Genomic DNA, 15,762 nt, shown 5'->3' with positions numbered 1-15,762 from the left:
AGTGACTCTAAGAGGCCTCTTCCTTTCAAACTAATTCCTCTTATCATCACATACATTTGTAATGAATTATCACTACCTAAGGCAAAAATAAATAAAAGATTTTGTGAAGCACATGGACATTAAAAAAAAAAGTCTGCATTCTTGCAAATTCTATGGGAAATCATCTTTGCTTCCTTTCCTCAATTCAGATTTGCTGTTGAGGATCATATCCTATGGGGACTACACTCTGCAAAAGAAAGAGAAACAAGAGTGACACCAAAAAAAGCCCAATGTTACCATACAGCAGAAAGTCCCCAGCAAAGTCCATTGTTAATATATAAAGAAATAAAAATACATAGAATAGTGTTACATATTCAGAGCACAAATATCCCAGGCAAATTCTTTCCTACATCCTAAATTAAGGAGGCTTTTTTCTTCCCCTGTGAGCAGGATCTTTAATCAAATGGTGAGAGAAGTCAGGGAATGTTCCTGGTCAAAAATGAATCTTGAAAAAATCTACATAACATTTAAGCCTTTTTAGCTGAGTTACCAAGGTCTGATCAGAATTGTTAGTGAGTGATTATAGTCTCCCTGGCTACAGTTTTATACATTTTATTTATAGACATTTTAAAATGGGAAATGGGTTAACTTCTGTTGGTGGCTGATCTCAAGTGGTATTTTCCAGGGCTCAGTATTTAGGTTTGCCTCATTTATATCTTCATTGATGACCTGGATGAGAGGATCAAGTACACTCTCAATACGTTTGCAGGTGATACCAAGTTAGATGGAAGTGCTGGTCTGTGGAGAGCAGGAGGGCTCTGAATAGGGATGTGGGCAGGCTGGATAGAATGGCTGAGGCCAATAGTGTGAGGTTCCATAGGGCCAAGGGCCAGGTCCTGCCCTTGGGTCACAATAACTCCCTGCAGTTCTACAGGCTGGGGAAAGAGATCTTGGAAAGATGCCTGGCAGAAAGGGACCTGGGTTGCTAGTGAAAAGCAGCTGCACATGAACCAGCAGAGTGTCCAGGTGGCCAGGAAAGCCAGTGGCATCCTGGCCTGTATCAGAAATAGTGTCACCAGCAGAGGGATTGCCCCCCTGTCTCATCACTAGTGAGGCCACACCTCAAATCCTGTGTTCAGTTTTGGGCCCCTCACTAGAAGAAGGACATTAAAGTGTTGGAGCACGTCCAGAGAAGGGCAGTGGAGCTGGGGAAAAGTCTGGAACACAAGTCTGATGAGGAGCAGCTGAGGGAGCTGGGGGTGTTTAGCCTGGAGAAAAGGAGGCTCCCCTCCAGTGAGGGAATGCCTCATTACCTTCTACAGCTGCCTGAAAAGAGGCTGAATTGAGGTTGGGGGTTGATCTCTTTAATCAGCGAGTGATAGGATGAGAAGAAATGGCCTCAAGGTGCTCCAGGGAAGATTGAGGTTGGATATTAGGGAAAGATTCTTCACAGAAAATTTGTCAAGCTCTGGAACAGAAAGAGGAGGAGCTATCACCTTTGGAAGTATTTGAAAGGCTTTTAGGGACTTGGTTTAGTGGTGGACTTGCAAGTGGACTTCAAATACTTCCAGAGGTGATGGCTCCTCCACAGGACCATCACAGGACCAGTGGAGGAGCCATTACCTTTGGAAGTATTTGAAAGACATGTACTTTTAGGGACTTGGTTTAGTGGTGGACTTGCAAGTGTTCAGTTAGTGGTTGGATTCAATGATCTTAAGGGTCTTTCCCAACCTAAATTATCCTACTCCACAATTTTATGGAAATAACCTCTACATCTTACATACAAATATACACTGTGAAACTTTGAGACACACAGAAGTCAAAGAAATTGTCTGAGACTGCACTGAACATTAGTGTCATCATTCAGAGTGGTTCCATGGTCACCATCCAAAGCTCAAACTTTCTATACCATGGTACTTGGAGACAGAAAAAAAGATATCTAAACTTTACTTATCCTCACCTGACCCTGAAATAGAAATGTCATGACTACAAATCTCAGGTGAACATAATAAAAAGCTATTATTTTGCATACTTTAAATATTATATTTAGCCTCAAATATATTAAATTAAAACAAGTGAGTTTGGGCGATTGTATCTTTGCTTTTACTTTTCTTTGAGTATACATACTGCTGATAATTTAAAATCTTTTCCTTTGATCTGTGTTAACAATTTCATAAATCAAATGTGTATCATTGATACATCTTTCTTATGATCTCATTTTTCATTTATATCTTGATTGGAGATTCTATACCTATAATGGATGCCAAAGAGATGGCCTAATTTTGATCCATCTTTAAAGTTATCAAGCAGTGTTATATTCACTAAGAGCAAGGGTGGGAAAAGCAAAATTACGGAAAAAAAAGAGTAAAGAGAGAAAGAAAAAAAATTCCATTCCACGAATCATTTTGTCACAGATTAATGTAGGCAGCACTGTCAGAACTACTTAGACCTAGATAATATGCAAGTTTTCCCCATCACTATTTTTCATAACTTGGCTGATATTAAGTATGAATTTTCATGGCATGAACTATATCACTAGTATTTTAATATTTACTACTGTATTTTTAGCTGTATTCATCAAGTCCTGAATAGATGGTGTGGGGTTTTTTGTTATTTTGGCGGGTTTTTTCTTTACGATATACCTCAGAGAAATAAGAGTCTCTCCAGGATGATTTTCAATATCTTGCAATATGGCTGGTGTGTTATGATTCTTCCATTCACACTGTAATAACTGCTGCAAAAGCAAAGCAATGTCAGTCTATTTTGCAGAGTTCCTACCTAATAAGAATGAGTACTCTTGGACATGCAACTTCCATTATCATCAGCAATGGGACAATTGCAATGTAAATCAGGGTGATGTTTCAGAATATGGATAATTTGCATATTATATGTGAGTTTAAACTTCCTGAAGGTGTTTAAAATTAAATTGTAAAAGAAGGGGAAGATATTTTGTACAGCAAGTTGAGGTTCTTTCAGTAGCTGTATTACAAGCAAGAAACCATATCATTCCATTTTAAGACCTCAAGGTATCCTATTATGAAGTGCTTCTCATACATCTATATATAAATATTGATATGACTTGCAAACGTGTAGATGGAAAGAGATGTCTATTTTTTGCTACTTTTTAATGCCTATCTTGCTGTACAGCAATTACTATGGAGCTCATTGAAGTCTTTCCATTGACTTTTGGTTTGTGGTTTATGTTCACTAATATTATTGCCTTAGTGCTATAGCACCTGAGATTCTCATGTGATCCCTGTCCAGTTATTAGTAGGGCCTAGGAGCCTCTGTGTTGGATGGATTCAGTTTGGAGTGATTGTGGGCTGAAAGATGTGCAAACTAGAATAATATTGGAATTCTGGATGCTGAGAATTTTAAACTTTCTGTGCTTAGAGGCACAGACCCACAAGAGAAGACTGCAATTGACCTGAGGCAGTGGAGAAGACTTTAAAAATTGATTGATAGAGCTGGGATTATGGGTGTGTAGTTTGTTAGAAGTATGTAATATCACAGAGTGCAAAACTTAAAGTTTTGGGGTTTAGAATATAGAAATAAATATGAAGCAAGATAGAGGGTTTAGGGTGGAGGCAGATTGTTCATCTTTACCTTTTTCTTCCTTCTTCTTCAGGGGTTTGGGTGATGTTTTGTAATTGGACAGAAAAGTCCACATTGCAGGCTTTGAAGGATCAGTTATTGGGTTAAAAGGGAAAATAATCTAGTTATCATTTCTTAATTGGATAGTTTAGTCTTAAAAGACATTGTAAGAAAAGATAGTCATTTTGTGGCTTGCTAATGAAAGGCTGCCGAACTCACGGTTGTGATGCTGTTTCACTGATCAGAAATAATAAACACCTGAGTCTGAACATGAACTACTGTCTCAAGTGCCTTCAATCCCAACTTCGAGAAACCGATAATATAAAGCTGTCTATGTATCCTGGTTGAACTGATTTAACTCTCTCATATAAATGAAGCCCTACAGCCACACGAGTGACAATACATTGGTATAAATGTGCCTGTACAAAAATTACCTTTCCCTTAAAAAGAATGTAAGATACACCATTATAAAGTACTTCTACAACTCCTTAACCTGCCTCTTTTAGGGGGCACATCAGGTGTTGTCAACAATCATACTCATCAAAGAAAGGTTATACTCAAACCAACTAAGGTTGGTGTAAGGGCAGTGAGCTGAAATCAGATTTCTGTCTATAGGTAAGAAACCAAAGTTACTAAATTGGGTTCAGGCTGTACTCTGGAGCCATTTAAATTGTCCCTGCAGTCCAAAGCCTGAATCTCTATTTCTCTGAAGATTTTTGCCTCCAAAGATTGGCTTTCTTTAAAGAATCCCCCCAAAATCCAAGCAAGATGGATTATCTCATGGTCACTCTCTGTTTACTGTCTCTTCCTCTTAGATGATTCAATGTTATTGTGTCTGAGGATTAATTTCATAGAGAAGGCTCAATAACGGGTGCTGCACAACAACCCAATGCTTGTGACATGTCTTTAGCCCCTCTATGGCATGAATACATCCTTCAAGGGACCACACACCAAGTAATAACAAAGATTTTATAATTATAGAGGAAAAAAATAATATCATTTTTAAAGAAAACCACTGGCTGTATAAAAAATTCTCTAAATGCTTTTTCCTTGATTGTTCTCCTCTCAGGGTTCATGATTCCTGTCCCTTCCCTAAAGGACACTGAGTCCCCAGTCGATGAGGAAGATGGACATCTGTTTAGGGACAGGAACAACCTGATTATTTTCCCTGCTCTCTGTTACAATTTCCTTTCACTTTCTAGGCTCATACACATTTAGGGCCATGCCTCCCGTTGACTGATTACTGGCAGGTTTGATTATAAAAATAGCACTCTGCAATTCAACTGGGTTGCAGGCAACAATGAAGGATTTGATGGAGATATATTCTTTCTTTGCAGTCCCATTTATCAATGTACAGTTTCTCACTTGCCATTTATCATCTGCTTTTCTGTGCTTCCCTCGACATCTGGAGGATTTGTAGTCTGCTAAGTGGAGCAAGGCCTTGTCTTGAATACCTTACCATCCCTGTCTAGGCAACACACTCCTGATTTTTCCCCAGTTTAACTTTTCTTTAAATAAACTTGACAGGTTCAATATATCCTCACTGCAAAGAATATATTGAGAAGAGTAGTAAGCAATGGAGAACATACTAAAAAAGCTACAGCCCAAGGAAAAAAATAGTGAGATGGAGAGAAATGCACCTCTAATGTCTGTATGAATTTATAATAAAAAACAGTAGTGATAATTGCATGTCTTTTAATTCGAGAGGACTATAAAACAGCCTGATGGAGTACACAGATGAGTGCCAGGTGGAAAAGAGGCCTTCCGTTTTGCAAGTACTTTCAGGATTTAGAGATGTGGGCTGTAAAGAACCTTCTTGCTCTTGTTGGTTTCGAAAGAAGAAATGCATCCTGGCATATCTGAAAATACTGCAGGATGTCTAAATATGTCACTGCCTTACAGATGTTCCAGTAGTGAATAGCTGAGGGATAACGAGGATAGAAAAATAAAAAGGAAAAGGAAAAAAAAAAAAAAAAAAAAGAAGACATTTGGGGGGGGTGAAGCAACAAAACAATAATAAAATAACTCTTTCAAAGAAATTGAGTTAATAACCCAGTTATAAATTTGGAATCACTTTGTTTTGATAGTGACCTTTCAAAGTTCTTTTTATTTTCATTTCCAAATGTCAAAACAGCATATTTTGACAATTCCAAACCGTGCTATATTTTTTAAAATTGAAATGTGATATTTTTCACAACTGGTCCCTTTCTGCAGATGGTTTCACTTTTGAAGAAAGTTATTCTTTTCAGGGTTCAGGAGGGATAGCAAAAGGTAAAGAATTTCTGGAAAATCATGATACTCTTTACCAGTAAAGTACGTGCTTGACCAAATATGGGCTACCCGTCCAGTTTCAGAAAACAAAAGGTCGGGGCCCAGTGAGTTTGAGCTTCACCTGGTAGCTCAGCCTAAATAGCACCTTAAGCAGGAAGGGCATGATGAGCTGGGACGTGGTCTGCCCTGTGTCCAACACCTGGACTAGCCAAATCCCTGACCTGGCCACCAGGTGGAGGAATTATACAGAAGAAAGTGTTTTCCCTTTGCAGCAGCTGCCGTGCGCATTGACATTTATCCGAACGACTTTAGAATCTCGTCTGGAGTCAATGTACCAAAAGCTGACTGAAGTCTGATGGCTTGTCTTGGACTTGCATCATCATGGAAAGGCTATCTGGCACTGCTGGCTGGAGGGTTGGGATGTGACTTAGGAGAGGTGAGCTCACTCTGTAGCTGTTGCAGACTAATATGGCATTAGGAGAACATTTTGGGACAGTTTCACAGGGGATCTTGCTGTGTTGCTGGGACCACAGCTCTGCTCATCAAGGTTTTCACACAGTCAAGTTCACACACTGAGGAATGAGCTGATGCCCTTCGAGGCAGTATGGACCTCTTATATATCACAGCTGTTTGTTATATATCCTTCTCTATTGGTTTTGCATCTCCAGGCTCTGTGTGATACTCATCACAAATATTTTCAGGCACCTCAGCCATTTATCATTGGAACACATCCCCATTGTGTACTTTTAGGCCCAAAAAACATCTCACATACTGCAGTGCAGAAACATCAACCTCAAGGGTGGCACCTAGGAATTAATGAGTCATTTTGCAGTTAGCAGGTTTTAACTAAAGCATCTGCCTTGGTTATTAGCTGCTTTCTTTTCTCAATTTCCCTATATAAGTCAAAAGTAGATCTCAATATTTTGAGATCTCTGCCCATCACTCAGACTATTTTGAGTTTTGTGATGCTGATTGTCATAGCAGTTTCTGATCTCATAGCACACAAAAATTAATAAAAGCCAGTGTCCCAATGGACTGTGAGGAGGAGCAACATGACAGAGTCTTAAGTGGTGTCACTTATGAAAACTCCATCCAAACTGCTGGAAATGCAATGATTTTCACCAGCATCCAAGACTTCCATCCCCCCAAAAAGAAATCCCACATCTGTTCACCCCATTATCATTTCTTCAGAGGGTTCATACACCTCAATATATGCATCATGCTAAAATTTTTGTATGTATTTAAAAGTACATGGAAATTCTTTTGAAATATTCTAATGAGGCAGAAGTACTCAGTTAAAAAGGAGGAAAAAACTGTAATAGCAACAGAAAAAACAGTAGTAGTTTAAAAGAATTTCTTGCTTTTATAATAACACTTAACACATTTGTCAATCTCTTAAATGGAGCTTCTATTGATGGACAGTGGATTAGTCTCAAAGCAACTGGCAAGGCTGTCTTTGAAATATTGCCACTCATGGGTTCAGATAAGAAAATTAGCAAAAGAAAAATAAAATAAACATAAATAGTTTTAATGGAAAGCTTTCTCTGAGCTGCTTCTGTCTTTCTTAATCAACTAAGAATAGGCTGTGATTACAGTAATCATTATGCAATTAATCACTATAATTACTTTTTATTGGAATAAGAGTTTAAAAAGCAACTAACATATTTTCTGTTCTTGCTTGACTGGAAGACATTAAGTGCTTGTCAAGAAGTTACTAAAATTATGTCTTTGTAATTTTTTTCTTTTTGTCACCGTATTTTGGGGTTTTTTTTAATGTAAAAGTAACAGTGCAAGTTTATGCACATCCTTTACACAGAAAATATTCACACAAAACAGGACTGTGCAGTCCTCCAGTGGTAATAGGATGCATTTTTTGGTGTACTGAGCATGCCACGTGTGTTTTTAATACAGAGTGCACTTACATGTAGGTATCTATAGTTTGGTTGTGATCCTCGTATCAATGAAAAACCAACAGTAAATTAACAATTTAGACCAACTTATCATTGCCAAATTGAAGTTTTGCTCTTCCCAGGCTTTTCTCTTTTCGACCTCAGGCTGAGAGCAGCTCTTAGCATCTGAAGGCTGGGCTATGTGTTTGTAGCTTCTCCAAAGACCAACCAGAGGACTCAGCCCGTGAAAACACTTCTCACCTCAAGTTTCAATGTAACAACAGCAAGGAAAGAGCTTTCTTCATAAAGAATTACAATTTGAGAACATTTTATACATAGATCCCTATTTCTGTATTGAGGCTGTAGTGGGAGGTGTACTGCCCGAGCTGGGCTTGAAGTTTTTGTTCTTTCTTCACCTCTTCTCTTTGGAATTAATCACAGTCCTGAAGACAAAATCTCCTACTGTTTTCCTTTCACATCTCCCCCAGTCCTCACAAGCCTCCCAGGAACATTATCTAATCCAGCCCATCAGCATTCCTACCCTCTCCTAGCTCACAGCTCAGTATACCTTTACTATTTCAAATCTGTTTAATAATTTTTTTCTTACAGAATCTTTGCACAACTGAGGACAGGTACAATCTTTTTCTGTCTTCTTACTCTGCTGGTTTATACTGCCTCATGTCTGAACATGTCTCAGACAACCATGTGCCCACTGAGGGGACTGTTTTGCTGTCTTAAAGACAACCAGGACAATACAGGGTAGACATGGAATGGTGTAATTAAAAAAACTTTTTCAAGGGGGCAACCAGCAAGCAGTGCATGGCTGTATCCACTTATAAACCATCTAAAACTAGACCTGCTTGGACAATGTCAAGGCTTCCAAGATGCTGAGGTCTTCTTCTAAGTAAGTAATTTTATGCTTCTTTCAACAATTATCCCTGGACTACCGACTTCTGGGTTACATGCTGCTCTACTTAAGCAGGCAAGAAAGCTGTCAGAGCTAGGACTGATTTCAAGCACTGATTCCATCCAATGGTTTTAAAATATGGAAGAAGTAAAGATGTAGAGAGCATTTCATGCCAACAAGTTCTTATAAAAACTTCAGTCTGAAATATTGGTGCAGCGCATGAATTTAGTTACTGAGAAATTGCCCTATTTGTAATCACTTTCACCCCAGACACCTTTTAGAGATAGATCAGCTGTGACTTTTCTTTGTTTCCCTGGGCAGGAAGTAAAATTCTTTTAAAAATGTTGATTGTCTTCTGACAATGGAGTCTGAAAATCTACTACTAACAGGCAAACTTCCTGAAATGACTGTTAAATGGAAATCCTCCCCCCAGATCTTTCCAAGCAACTCTTTGCCTGGCAGACCAAGAGAAATGCTTTTAAATAGCAGTTCCAGTCAGTCTGGGACCCTGCTGGTACCTTTCAAAGAAGGTATGAACCAACAAAACTTCACTTTGCACTGCAGTAGAATTTTACAGGCAGCTGCTGGACATTTGGGAAACTAGAGGACTTAAACTCAGAGCAAAGATACTTGTGCAAACATTGACACATTCTTACAGAACATTTTTATTTGAACAGATTAATATTTTCTGACCTCTGGAAAATTTATGATTCTCCTAAGGCAAGTAAAAATGCTTTGTCTACACTGGGGTTTTAATAGATAAAAATTAACATGTCCTAATAGCAGGGTTTTTCTCTGTGGATGTCCGTGACACAGCTGCTGATATAAAAGCTTTGGGTAAAGATATGTCAATATCTTCTTTCTTTTCCATCCATTGGTTATGAATTTTTATTCCATAGACTCGTAAATTTCTTGAGTTGAACAGGACCCACAGGGATCGCTGAGTCCAATTCCTGGCCCTGCACAGGGCATCCCCAAGAGTCACACCTTGTGCCTGAGGGCATTGTCCAAACCCTTCTGGAGCTCTGTCAGCCTTGCTGCTGTGACCACTTCCCTGCAAAGCCTGTTCCAGTGCCCAGCCACCCTCTGTGGAGAATCTTCTCTGAATATCCAACTTAAACCTCCCCTGACAGAACTTCAGGCCATTCCCTAGAGGAATCCTATTACAAAGTTCATTACTGAAGTGGCTGCTTGTTTTGAATAGTGAAGACAAGCTAGCAATTTACTCTCTGATAAATCACACACATAGCGGGTTTTGAGGCTATTTTTGACCCTTTGCTTGTTTCTTTTAAAATAAATATAACTTGCATTTTTTCTTTTAATCCCAAACTAAAATAAATGACTTTGAAATAGCTACTTCTTTATCATCTGTGTCCATAAAATATTTCATGAATTCACAAAGAATTTTAAGAGCTGTAAAACTGATTTTTTCAGTAACATTTTTGGCAAGACATGTGGGTCAGTTTTAGCCAAGTATGATGACTAATTTCCTGCTCTAGGCTTGAAGCTGTTTCCTAAGCATTTGCAAGGACACAGAGCTCCTGGGACATTTGATACTTAAAACGTGTCTCCATTTTTTTTCTGCCAATTACACTGACAATTTTAAAAATTATTAGTTTTATCTATAGTGGGGCATTTTTATAGTCCTTGATATCAGTTTCCTTATCACATGCAATTTCTCTTAGAAAAAAATTAAGAAGTTTATGTCCACTCAAATTGTCACTAAGCTTGTTCAAGTTTTGCATAGCATTATTATCTGACTTTCACAATCTGAGGCAGGAAGCTTTAAAGCTCCACAATATTGTAACTTATTTTGGGGTGAACTGAGCAAAACAGCACATGCCAGTGTCACGGCACCTAATGGAATCACTTCCTCTTGCCCACGCTAGCAGGAAGCTTTTGGCACAAAGGTTTTAGGGTTTAGTGTCAGCACTGCCCCAGAGCAGCAACACAGATTTGCCCAGTTTGGGGTTTTACCACAGCCTGTCCCTGAGCCTTTGCCCCCTTACCCCCAGCTGCTGGGCACCTGCATCCTTTCAAAGGCTCACATGGAAACTAAATGAACTTGTTCTGTAGCAGTGGGAACAGTGTCCTAGTTTCAGAGCAAAGCAGGGAACAGTTGCCCCCACTGTACCCCTTTAGGGAAGCCCTTTGTCACCCAGTGCTTCCTACTGAGGGTGGAAGCTGTTGCTGGAGTGAATTTAAAGTCAAAGATCACATTTTCCTTTGAAAATACAGCTGTTATGCCTAGCCAGCAGGGAAGTGTCAGTTCTTGTTCTCTCTGTTTTGTGCTTCATGAGACCAAAGATTTAACACTCCAATGGAGTAAAATTTGGGAATTTATCTTCATTCTGACAAAGCAAGAATGTATTTTGCCTTTGAGCCATGTAGGTGAACACCTGTTCCCTTTGAGTTTTTGGCTTTGAACCAATGGGGGACTGCATAATACTCTCAGTCAAAAAGCATCCAGTTCCACCTGGCTTGGACATAAAACCCAGAAGCCTGTTTCAGGTTAAGATAAAACAGATTTAAGTGAAATGTTTGAAGGCTTTTGTTTTCCTTTTGGTGAGTTTGGGATGATAGATAATAGAACCCAGTCCTGTTAAGTTTGCATGAGTTCTGCCTGCCTTAAGGGGATTTTTCTTAAGTGAAGTAATAATACTTTTTTGATCTTCAATATATCTTGAAATAAAAAATCTGTTTTTGTTTTTTGTTGTTTTATTTTTTTTAATTTATGGCATCTTAATCAATAATCCTTGCAAACCACCAAAGTAAACTAAGTCCTTTAAAAATGCTTTGCAGTATCGTGCAACCTTTGTAAACTGGTATTTAGGAACAAAATTACCTTGTCTGGAAATTGCAGACACAAGTCCATGCACAACACCAAGATAAGAGGAAATATGTGATACTGTGTTTAGCTGCAACTTACACAAATATGCACCTTGGATTTTTGAAGGTGTTCTGCAGCATTTTAATTCTGCTCAATTGACACCTGCTGATGAAAGGGAGCCCTCAGTGGTGATCTCAGATTTCTTTAGATCTGAACAAAACTGACAGTCTTTCAGACTAGGGCAGAAAAAAATCAGATTTTCTGGGCCATACAGAAGGATGACTTTGACAAAAAGAACTAGGAAAAATAAAGAGAAATTAGGAAGGGCTTAGAGGGGCCTGTTTGCAGTGCTATAAAGTCACTAAAACCTTGAAGGTACCTAAAATATTTGATATTCATGCCACTATATCAAAAGGTTCAGACCTCCATTAAGTATTAAAATTTGTCATTTTAAATTGCTTTTTTTTGCCAGCACGAGCAATATAGGTATTGAAATTTCCTCAGAAAGTGCTTATCTCATCAAGAGTAAAATTATAGTATATGAAATACTAATTACAGTATTGTGAAGAAAGGTGAACTTTCTGGTGACATTTTATCTATTTGCAGAATACTAATTTTCTCCTTTCTTTAAGCAGAAGATGCCACACATGGTGGTTTCAGTTATTTTCTCATCAGAATCTCTTTTAAAAATATGTATATAAAACTTATTTTTAAAAATATTTTTAATAATCCATGATTCCAAAGAAGCATCTGAGTTTTGATCACACTGGAATCAGAGTTCATCAGTATGCACTGAGAAATTTTTCATGATATCTAGCCAGAAGAATAACATAGGAACACATCCTGGAGCTTTGGACAATCATGTAATTGAAAAAAATAGTATTTTATTTTGTTTTGATGTATTTTATTTTATTTTACTTTTTAAATTCTATTTTTAATTTAATTTTATAATTTATTTTAATTTAATATTTTATTTTTAAACACATATTGCGAACTTCTGTTGGAATAGAGTAGTGAATTATTTTTATTCTTTTTTTTGGTGGTTTACTTCTATTTCCAGGGAATAATCTGATTTAGATGACATACAAACTTATTTTAACCTTTAATAAGATCAGGTACCATTCTCTTTTGAAATGTGATTATCATTGGCTGACATCTTCATTTAAATATTTGTTTTGTTTTCCATGTGTTTAAACAAAATCATTTGAAAGGGAAGATATGCTACTTTTAGCTTCAGAACTTTTTCTCCTTTTTCGTTTTTTTAGTGCATTTTTTCTTTGCTCTATGTTTGTTCTTTGTCAAAGGCTGTCAGTCTGATCTCATGAAATGTCATACTGGGACTATAAAATATTAAATAGGTTTGTATAAGTTTTGGATATCTAAGGAAAGTCATTTCATTATGTCTCAGTTGTACACAGTTCAGTTATGATGTGCTTCGGTCAGGATGAAAAAGCCATTTTTAAAAAGTCTCCATAAATATTTTATCTGACAAATTTATCTTCTCTTTCTATCCGAATAATAGTATCTTCAAACAGATGAGTTTACTTGCTTTTCCCCCAAATATATTTGGGGATTTTTTTTATTTTCTGTGCACAATGGCAAGCCTCAAATATCCTGTGCTCTCTGTGTTAAACTCCATCTAGATGCCTTGCAGAGATTTATTAAATCAGCCACAGGGTTTTGCTTTCATTGTTGACAGCAAAAAGGCACAATCCATTCAACCACAAATACATTTGCATGAGTGTTCATCACAATGGTTCCACTTGCAATTTTAGCATTTATTTTTGGTAAATGTTTGACCACTCATTCCACATAGAATGTAAACAGAAATGTACAGACAGGAAAAATGAATATCAATGCCCTAGAAAACCACATATTTTTCATACTGAATTTTTTCTTTTCTCTTGCACATATTCTGATATTGTCTGATAGCTTTTGGTCTCTGGTTTTTGATTAAACTGTTGTCCAAAATTTTACTCTCTGTTCAGTCATTCCTGGTGATGAGTAGGCAAATCATCTGGGTACAGATTTCCTGCTTGTGGAATTTATTTCATTGCAAATTCCATGAGTAGTGTTATTCATTTGTTTCTGATCAGGAAAGAACTGTTCAACGTGTCTTTCAACTGGGGTAATTATCTACTGTGAAGGGATGTAATAGCACATAGAATTGGAATAAGAAACCATCAGTTGATTTGGACTTTTGTCAGGGAGAAAGTAGTTAAACAATTTATTTTAGTGACTATAATGAGGAGTGCTTGCCTTTACCTGTCTTTTTATTTCAAAGCTATGGCCAGTTGTGTATGAGGAGAACACAATCAAGTAAGGAACACCTATAAAAGCCAATTTATAAGGCTTGTTCCTGCAAACCTGATATATTGCTTTCTTACTGATTTCAGTGGGTGGCCTGTGCCTGTCCCAGCTGCAAGCCTCAACCTGTGGATAAATCAGATCCTGTAAATCCTTTGTCTGAGGAAGAAGAATAGGAATCATATGCTATGTGAATAATCATATGCTATGTGCAAGCTGCTAATCATCATTCCACTGTAGTTCATTTCTACTTTTGGCACCTATTGTGTAAAAAGGGAATATACTTCACTAAAACACAGGTTGAACAGATATGAGTGGGAATATAAAGAGTAGTGATCAGGAATCCCTCATCATCCCAGGGTTTGACCATACCACCATCCTCCCAGTCACTACACTGGCATTATGATCATGATTAGCTCCCTCTGATTGATGTCAGGCAGGTGAAGCAGGTTCTTGTGCTGCAAGAGGGCCTCCTGCTAAATACAAACCCACTTCTAATAGCTCTGTATATCAAGTGCATGAAGATAATAGGTTTTATCTACAGATCTGAAGGTTGTTTATGGCAGGTGAAGTGCTCAAAAATACACACTGTCTTATTTCTCAGAGCAACACGTAGCCAACAGTTAAATCCTAATAAAGTATTTTTCCAGAATCCATTTGCTGTAAAGAAATGGCTGCCTTGAGCAATAAATACAGACCTCGAATTCTTCACTAGCCAAGAGGAGAGTTTTCAGAGAAGGTATGTGTAAAGGGCATGAGGAATATTCACTATTGTTGTAATGAATGATCATTTTGTCTATGCATAAGTATAAAAGCAATACTATTGACTCTTACATTTATGCCTTTCTGCTGAAATTTGAACCCGCAGACAACTCGGTAGGTGATGTTTTCATGCATCAGATAGGCATTTATCCAGATATTGTGCATATTGCTATTACAGAATTTGTCTTACTGTGACTTTCAATTGTGTCCATCTGCACATATTTAAAATGAAACATAATCAAATGATTAAATGGAGAAGAAATTGATTTTTTTATTGAAGTGTGATGACAAGAGGGAATTTGACTTTTAAAAATTTCAACCTCAGATATTCTTGTCATCCCTGACGTCATGAAATCCATATTTTTTGAGTGTAAACTCTTCAAAGGTTACATCAGTTGTAAAAAAAAAAGGGTTTTATTCAATCATGTTTTGTTTGCTCCACTTATCCTCTTTCCCTGCTTGCCTGGATGCCTTTGGGCCATGGGATCTCAGTGTAGAATGTCAAGGTTTAGGAATGGTATTCCTCAATTTAGTATTCCCACTGAAACACCTCAGACAAGCGCTGCTCTCTCACTCCTCCCCTAACACTGCAGCAGCTGTAGAGGAGAATTGGAGGCACAAAAAAGTAAAGATCACAGGTTGAGATGAGGAGCATTTATGAGAAGCAGCAATGAAATAAGAAAGAGAACAGTAAGAACAGTGCTGAGAGAGTACAGGAAAAGCAAACAGTTCACATGCAATTGGTCAGGACTGCGGAACCCGGCACCGCCAGACCACATTCCCTGGCAAATCCTAAAGAACCTGACTCCCTGACCCTCTGTGCCCCCTTCACACAGCGAGAGGTCACCTCTGCATAACCCCAGGGTCCTGTTGTTGCCACTCCTGCCTGCTGCAAAAGTTAACCCTGCTGTGGCCAGAAACACAACCTATTGTTTGGAGGGATTGGTAGCTACTCTCCCAAATAGGATTTCCCTTCCAAAAACTTGCTTTAGCAGGACAGTTTCCCAACAAGCAAAAAGCCTTCCTTTTTCTGTTTGGGTCCATTCCTATTCAATACATGGAGTAGTTTGAATAATGTTGTTTTCTTTATTTTGTTGATAGTCTTTAGAAAGCAATTGTAAAGAAAACAAAAAGTTGCTGAAGCAGTATTTTCTGTAAAAGATGACCTATGACCTGCAGAAATAAAACAGGAATGGATGCTTTTGGAGGTGAATGTACTACCT

Source organism: Serinus canaria, chromosome 1 (assembly GCF_022539315.1).
Source record: "Serinus canaria isolate serCan28SL12 chromosome 1, serCan2020, whole genome shotgun sequence".
NCBI classification, from domain to species: domain Eukaryota; kingdom Metazoa; phylum Chordata; class Aves; order Passeriformes; family Fringillidae; genus Serinus; species Serinus canaria.
This window is presented reverse-complemented; position numbering follows the sequence as displayed.